This window comes from Sapajus apella, unplaced genomic scaffold (assembly GCF_009761245.1).
Source record: "Sapajus apella isolate SASKATOON/1434 unplaced genomic scaffold, GSC_monkey_1.0 scaffold20, whole genome shotgun sequence".
Classification (NCBI taxonomy): Eukaryota; Metazoa; Chordata; class Mammalia; order Primates; family Cebidae; genus Sapajus; species Sapajus apella.
Genome location: NW_022436960.1, coordinates 1,350,856 through 1,359,397, shown reverse-complemented (window position 1 = coordinate 1,359,397; position 8,542 = coordinate 1,350,856).

The window sequence follows — 8,542 nt, the reverse complement described above, 5'->3', positions numbered from 1 at the left end:
TTTCCATTCCCAGCCAGATATGCTCAAACTTTGCTGCGTTCCTGATCTTGCTCCTGACCCGCATGAGTGTGTCTGTGAAAGCCAAGATTAACTCCTTTGATTTTGTAGACTGATGTTAGAATCTGGCAGGTCCCGCTTTCTTAGCCTTGAAGATGCTTGGGCACAGCCACCATGAACAATCTGCTTCCTGCGTGTGACAGTCATGGCAGCTGAAGCTCATGTGTGGGACACAGTCCCCTCGGTGTGCCCTGGTGATGAACACTCTCCCTGGCAGCTACAACACTACCCCTTCCTTTCTTATTCAAGCAAATTTCATCCAAGTAAATGAGAATATTATTATAAGGGTAATTTTGATTTGCTCTGATTATTGTTTTTTAAGCATTCTAAACTTTGGTCCTTTTCTTTTTTTGAGGCAGAGTCTCAATCTGTCACCTAAGCTGGAGTTTAGTGGTGAGATCTTGGCTCACTGCAACCTCTGCCTCCTGAGTTCAAGCAATTCTCTTGCCTCAGCCTTCTGTGTAGCTGGGATTACAGGTGCGTGCTACCACACCTGACTACTTTTTTTGTATTTTTTTTCTTTTTTAATAAGATCGGGTTTCACCATGATGGCCAGGCTGGTCTTGACTCCTGACCTCAGGTGATCCTCCCACCTCAGCCTCCCAAAGTGCTAGGATTACAGGCATGAGCCACTGCATCTGGCTTTTTTTTTTTTTTTTTTTTTTTTTTTTACTTTTTTTGTATTTTTAGCAGAGAAGGGGTTTCACTATGTTGGCCAGACTGGTCTCGAACTCCTGACCTCGTGCCTCGTGATCAACCCCTGTTGGCCTCCCAACATGCTGGGATTGCAGGCGTGAGCCCCCGCGCCTGGTCCCAAACTGGTCTTAAACTCCTGGCCTCATGTGATCCGCCTGCCTCTGCCTCCCAAAGTGCTGGAATTATAGGTGTGAGCCACCACCCCCAGCCAACAACTGTTTATTTATTTATTTATTTATATTTAAGATGGGGTTTCACAATAATGGCCAGCCTGGTCTTGAACTCCTGACCTCATGTGATCCACCCACCTCGGCCTCCCAAAGTGCTAGGATTACAGGCGTGAGCCACCACCCCCAGCCAACAGCTGTTTTTCAAAAGTTGATGTTTTGCAAACCTCATAGAAAGTTGAAGAAATGTTCAGGATCAAGCTATAATTACATAGGAAAATTAAGTGGTTCATACTTAGGAAAGAAAAATTGTAAATCAGTGTAGTGAGGGAAAAGTAAATTTTAAAAATGTATATACTTAAAAAAAAAAGAAAGAAAAAGCAGTCATTTCTTGGAAACAGTTTCCAAGAAAGATGGCATCAGTTAAAGCACAGGCGTGGAGCCAGATTGTGAATTCCAGTCCTGCCACTCACTGGCTGTGTGACTCTGAGCAAGCTTCTCAGACTCTCTGTGCTTCAGGCTAAATATCTCTACAATAGGGATAACCATAGAAGGGATGTGAGAGGGCCAGGTACAGTGGCTTACACCTGTAATCCCAGAACTTTGGGAGGCCGAGGCGAGCAGATCACCTGAGGTCAGGAGTTAGAGACCAGCCTGGCCAACGTGGTGAAACCCCCATCTCTACTAAAAATACAAAAAAATTAGCCAGGCATGGTGGCACACGGCTGTAGTCCCAGCTACTCAGGAGTCTGAGACAGAACTGCTTGAACCCGGGAAGTAGAGGTTACAGTGAGCCGAGTTCCCGCCACTGCACTCCAGCCTGGCACCTGGTGACAGAGTGAGACTTTGTTTCAAGAAAAAGAAAAAAAGGGATGTGGGAGGATCCTGGGAGCAGGTGCTGGCCGTGTATGTTTCAGAGTGGACCCTAAAGTGGATTTCCACAGAGCAAACCAGTTTTTCCATTGACCAACCATAAAATCGCGGCTACTTTGGTACCAAAACTGTTCTTCACCTAGCAAGTTTTAACCCATCCTTCAAACCTTCAAAGCCGGCTTGGGGTTGGTCACTTCTTGAATTCACCACATGCTGCCGTCAGAAGGGAGCCGGCAAACTCTCCTTCGCTCCCTGCCACTGTTGGCAGCACTGAGTCAAGCTGAGAAAAACAGTCTAGCCATGTTGATAAGCCAGAAGTGGAGTCTTACTGCTCATTACTTGTCTGTTCGTCATTTCATATCTGTGTACCAAAAGCCCGTGTCCAGGCCCTGGGTCAAAGTGGGAGCCAAACTGTGTCCTCCCCATCGTAGTGGAAGCTGACATAAAGCCTCACCACCTAAATATGTGGACTTAGAAACTCTTGAAGAGCGCTGGGATGGCGTGGGGCACCCCGAGCACTGAGGAGGGCAGGTGCTGGCTGTGGGGAGGGACTGTGGGGAAGAGCATGCAGGAGAGGGAGGGAACAGTGTTTGCAAGAGCCCTGAGGGTCTTTGGTGAAATCTAGAAGGAACACTAGGAGATTGCCAGGGAGCAGTGAGAAGGCAAGAAGTAAAAAGAAAATGGAGGCTGGAAAATTCCTTCAGTGCAGTGGGTGGGGGGACACAGAGCCCCTTTTGGGGCAGGGGTTGGCCACTGGAGCTGAAGTCACAGGTAGGCAGGGGCCAAGGGACTGGAAACGTGACCTGGAGATCATAGGAGGCATTGTGGTATCTTCCTAGGAGCTGCAGTCTGGCCCGCATCCACTCTGACTGTGGAGTGGAGGAAACACGCTTCCTGTGAGACCTGAAGAGGGCCTGTCCCCGAAAAGTTGGTGGGTGGAGCAGGGGCAAACTCTGGAGAGGTCCAGTTAATAGAGTAAATTAACAGGGTGAAGCACAGGAGTCCCAGAGGTTCTGGGGTGGGTGAGGCAGTGCTCACCAGGAAAACATGGGGCCCAGCAGATGGTGGCAGTTTACCCCTGCCAGTGGTTCAGTGTCACCTTTGTTGGGCGACAGTGTCTATGGCGCATCCACGTGGATGGGCCTCCAGTGAACAGGATGCTGGGAATGTGAGCAGGAATGTGATAGAAGGGATGGTTTGGGAAGGAAGGGAATGGGCCAGGCATGGATGGGCACAAAGATGATTTCCCATGATGGCAGTCTCAGGCCAAAAAGCCTGGGATCTTGGAGTAAGACAGCCCTGGGGGACAGGAGGCTGTGCCTCTGAGTGGGGTCCAGTCCTGGGGGTGCTTGGGAGTCGGCGTGGGAGAGGGATGGCGGTACTCTTTCCTCCCTATCGCCCCTCACCTGCAGGCCTCCCCAGCCTCCCTCCTACAGAAGCCTCAGTCCGAGTCCCCTGGCGCCTACTCTGAGTCAGGAAGGGAACAGATGTGCATGAGCCCCTCTGGGTAAAGTAGAAAGAGCTGACAAAGCAGAGGTAGCTCCCTCAGGAGCTTACATTCTAGTCAGGGAGGGTCAGGCCAGAAACGCAAACAAGCAGGAAGCATTCTGGCATGCTCCCATCTCAGCACAACTGTGGGTCCTGGACGTGAATTTGAATTCCTTCCCCAAAGTACTGCCATTTTTCCTTGAACTCACCTTCAAATCTTCTGACATCTTTGACTCATCTCTTGCCTTCAGCCCCCACTTCTGACAGCTGCCAAGCCTGGTGGATTTTTCCTTTAAAACATTCTTGCCGGGCACCGTGGCTCACGCCTGTAATCCCAGCACTTTGGGAGGCCAAGGTGGGTGGATTGCCTGAGCTCGGGAGGTCGAGACCCGCCTGGGCAACATGGTGAAACCCCGTCTCTACTAAAAATACAAAAAATCAGCTGGGCATGGTGGCGCATGCCTGTAATCCCAGCTATTCAGGAGGCTGAGGCAGGAGAATTGCCTGAACCCAGGAGGCGGAGGTTGCGGTGAGCCGAGATCGTGCCATTGCACTCCAGCCTGGGCAACAAGAGCAAAACTACGTCTCAAAAAAAAAAAAAAAATATATATATATATAAAATTAGCCGGGTGTGGTGGTGTGCACCTATAGTCCCGGCTACTCGGGAGGCTGAGGCAAGAGAATTGCTTGAACCCAGGAGACAGAGGTTGCAGTGAGCAAGATTGCACCACCGCATTCCAGCCTGGGTGACACAGCAAGACTCTGTCTCAAAAACAAACAAAAAACGTTCTTTCTCTCTGTGCTTAGGGTCCTGACCTGATCCAGGCCCTCAGGGCCCCCCACCATTTCCACTTCCAGCTGGCTCTTGCTGGGTTTATCTGTTCTACATTCCCGTTTTCATCTGCCGTTTCCCAGTGCAGAAAACCGCTGGGCTCCCAGGACACTGAGCCCATAGTCCCTCTCTAGGCCTTCAAACCCCAGGGCCCGGCTGACCCCGCCTCCCTCTGACTGCTCACTGCTGGGGCATCAACATACGCCTTCCTTGGGAGGCCCCCTCCTGTGTCCATCTCCATGCCTCACCTTGGTGCTCTCAGACCTGAAATGCTGGACATGGGCATGTCACCAAGGCACCTCCCCAGGCCTGCCCACAACCCAGCTGAGTTCCCTAAGGCAGCCTAATGGGGCACCATGGTCAGCCCTGACCAGGGGACCTGGTGATTTCAGAAGAATATGGCAGAGAAATAGAGAGAGAGGCAAACAGAACGCTAAGGGTGGTGGGGTGGGGGTGCTGCACCAAGAATATGCGGCCGCACTGTTTTCTGGTTTTGTTCCAGCCTCCCAGTCCTCCTCCTCCGAGTTTACAGCAGCACCATTCTCTCGCCCCTCCCTCCAGCCTCCATGGGCAACACATCCTGCTAAGTGCACTCAGGGCCCCTCACCCTCAAATTCAACATTACGGCACCCCCTTTTATTCACTCCGTTACTGCAGCAGCCCAAGGGGCTGATCATCCTTCCACGCTGGGTTGTTCTCCAAATGCACCTGGAATCTCTTGCAGTGCCCTTCTCCAGGCAAACACGTGTCAGCTGAGTTCGGCTTGGAAATCACCTCCCTGGCCAAATTCACTCTGCGTGCCTCCTCCACAGCTCTTAGCCCCCGGTGCGAATTGGAATCAGACTCTGTCTTTCTCGTCTCAGGACCTGGCACATGGCACGCAGTCATCTACGTGTGCTGAATGGATAACTGACTTGCTTCCCAGCGGGACCAAATGCGAACCCTTCGGCCAAAGGCTGTGATTAACCTTTGGCGCCACCTACTGGCCAGCGCATTGGTTGTGTACGGGGCCTCCCGTAGGAAATGGCTTTGAAGTTTAGGAATTTCATTTTTTCTTTATTCCCTGTGAAGGAAGAATTAGGAAAGTGAGAATTAAGTGACCTCCAGTATAGTTCACCATCATTAATATTTCACTCTGAAAGTTCATGGCAAAGCTTCTAGCCTTTCATGGCGTAGGAATGAACTGTCTGTATGTGATGGACTCTTGCTGTTGCCCAGGCTGGAGTACAACGGTGCAATCTCAGCCCACTGCAACCTCCACCTTCTGGGTTCAAGTGATTCTCTTGCCTCAGCCTCCCCAGTAGCTGGAAAACCCACTGTGTCGACTAATTTTTGTATTTTTAGTAGAGACGGGGTTTCACCATTTTGGCCAGGCTGGTTTCGAGCTCCTGACCTCGTGATACACCTGTGTCAGCCTCCCAAAGTGCTGGGATTACAGGCATGAGCCACTGCACCCGGCCTAATTTTCTATTTTTAGTAGAGATAGGGTTTCTCCATGTTGGCCAGGCTGGTCTCGAATTCCTGACCTTGTGATCCACCCACCTCAGCCTCCCAAAGTGCTGGGATTACTGGCATGAGCCACCGAGCCTGGCCTAATTTTGTTTTTTAGTAGAGATGGCATTTCTCCATGTTGGCTAGGCTGGTCTTGAACTCCTGACCTCAGGTGATTTGCCTGCCTTGGCCTCCCAAAGTGCTAGGATTACAGGTGTGTGCCACCATGCCCAGCGAAAGCAATCTTTTTTAAAGAAGAAAGAATGGAGTGTTAAAAAAAAAAAAAAAAAAAAGCGGGCCGAGCGCGGTGGCTCACTCCTGTAATCCCAGCACTTTGGGAGGCCGAGGCGAGTGGATCACGAGGTCAAGAGATCGAGACCATCCTGGACAACATAGTGAAACCCCGTCTCTACTAAAAATATAAAAAATTAGCTGGGCATGGTGGCGTGTGCCTGTAATCCCAGTTGCTCAGGAGGCTGAGGCAGGAGAATTGCCTGAACCCGGGAGGCGGAGGTTGCGGTGAGCCGAGATTGTGCCATTGCACTCCAGCCTGGGTAACAAGAGCGAAACTCCGTCTTAAAAAAAAAAAAAAAGGCAAAATTTGAAGCAAGCTGAGTCTTAAGGTGGAGAGAGCCAGGGATTGCGGACAGCCCTCCCTGCTTCTCCCGAAACCTCCCAGGATCTCTCTTGCAACCGTAGGGTGGTGGGCACAAACTGGGGGTGCAGGCAGCCAGCTCAGCCCTCCACTGCTGCTCCTGTTCTGGTCTTGGTCAAAGCAAGAGCAGAGGCCTTTTAGACCCACCCAAGGGCAACCTCTGGTTCAGCCAGTGGAAGAACAGGTCTAGCTGGTCCATCTGGTGCCCAGAGGGGCTGTTTATCCTCAGCTATCCCTCAAGGTGGGGTGAGTCAAAATTGAAACTAGAGGAGGAATGAACAGATGAGATGTCCCTGGCTGGCAGGGGAGCTGATGGTTTCTTTGTCTACACTGAGCAAGGGGTCACCTGGCTGTCAGAAATTGCCTATGTGGCCAATTGACCAGGTTGTGGGTACCCTGATCAGGCCACCTTATCATGAATGGGTTGTGAGTTTCATTGCAAACTTCCTTACAGACTTTTGGGCTGGGCCTACATGTTCTCTATAACCTGGTCCTGTCAGCTTCCGTCCTCATCTCCAAACCCTGCAATAAAAGGCTCCCCCACCCCGGCACCCTGCTAGTTCACACCTCTACATTCCTGCTATTCCTCCTGCCTGGAAAACACCCACTCCTTTAGGAGCCAGATCAACACTACTGCTTCAGGATGGCTTCCCTCCCTGCCACCTCCAGGGAGAGGGAGTGTTGGCTTCTTTGTTCTTCCTTTATTGACCTGGGGGCAAGTCTCTTCTCTTTAAGTCTCAGGGGGTTTTTTTGGTTTTCTTTTTGAGACAGAATCTCACTCTGTTGCCCAGGCTGGAGTGCAGTGGCGTGATCTCTGCTCACTGCAACCTCCGACCCCCTGGTTCAAGTGATTCTCCTGCCTTAGCCTCCCAAGTAGCTGGGATTACAGTCACGCACCACCACACCTCGCTAATTTTTTTATTTTTAGTAGAGACGGGGGTTTCTCGATGTTGATCAGGCTGGTCTCGAACTCCTAACCTCAGGTGATTCACCCACCTTGGCCTCCCAAAATGCTAGGATTACAGGCGTGAGCCACCGCACCCAGCACACATATAATCTTCATAGTTAGTGGCTCAGAGGAATACTGAATCCAGGGGCAATGTCCCCCTTGAAAGCCCCATAGGAAAGTAAGCTAAATGCATCAATGACATGAGTTCCCTGTAAGTCACAAACTTCTACACCCTCTAGGAAGAAGCCTGGGCTTCTGAACCACAAAGCCTGGTCTCACATTCAGCCTCTTGCACTCACATGCCTTGTGAGAGGTTCTTATCAAATGGGAATAATAATATCTACTTTCTTTTTTTTTTTTTTTTAAGACAAATTCTCACTCAGCTGCCCAGGCTGGTGTGCAATGGCATGATCTTGGCTCACTGCAACCACCGTCTTCCAGGTTCAAGCAATTCTCCCGTCTCAGCCTCCTGAGTAGCTGGGATTACAGGTACCCGCCATTATGCCCGGCTATTTTTTGTATTTTAGTAGAGACTGAGTTTCACCATATTGGCCAGGCTGGTCTTGAACTCCTGACCTCAGATGATCTGCCCATTTCGGGCTCCCAAAGTGCTGGGATTACAGGTGTGAGCAACTACACCCAACCAATATTATCTACTTCCTATGATTATTCATTCTAGAGACCAAATTTAGATAAAATATGGGGAAATATAGTACATAAAAAGCACTCATGCTTGTAATCCCAACATTTTGGGAGGCCAAGGGAGGTGCATTGCTTAAACCCAGGAGTTGGAGCGAAGCCTGGGCAACACAGTAAGACATCCCCCAAAAATAAATAAATAAAATAAAAAGAAGTGGGGAGCCAGGTGCAGTGGCTCATGCCTGTAATCCCAGCACTTTGGGAGGCCAAGGTGGGCAGATGACCTGAAGTCAGGAGTTTGAGACCAGCCTGACCAACATGGTGAAACTCCATCCCTACTGAAAATAAAAAAAAATTAGCTGGGCTTGGTAGCACATGCCTGTAATCCTACCTACTCAGGAGGCTGAGGCACAAGAATCACTTGAACCCAGGAGGCTGAGGTTGCGGTGGGCCAAGATGGTGCCAATATACTAGAGCCCAGGCAGCAGAGTGAGGCTCAGTCTCAAAAAAAAAAAAAAAAGAAGGCCGGTAAGAGTGGCGGCTCACGTCTGTAAACCCAGCACTTTGGGAAGTCAAGGTAAGTGGATCGCCCAAGGTCAGGAGTTCGAGACCAGCCTGGCCAACATGGTGAAACCCCATCTTAAAAAAAAAAAAAAGGCCGGGCGCGGTGGCTCAAGCCTGTAATCCCAGTACTT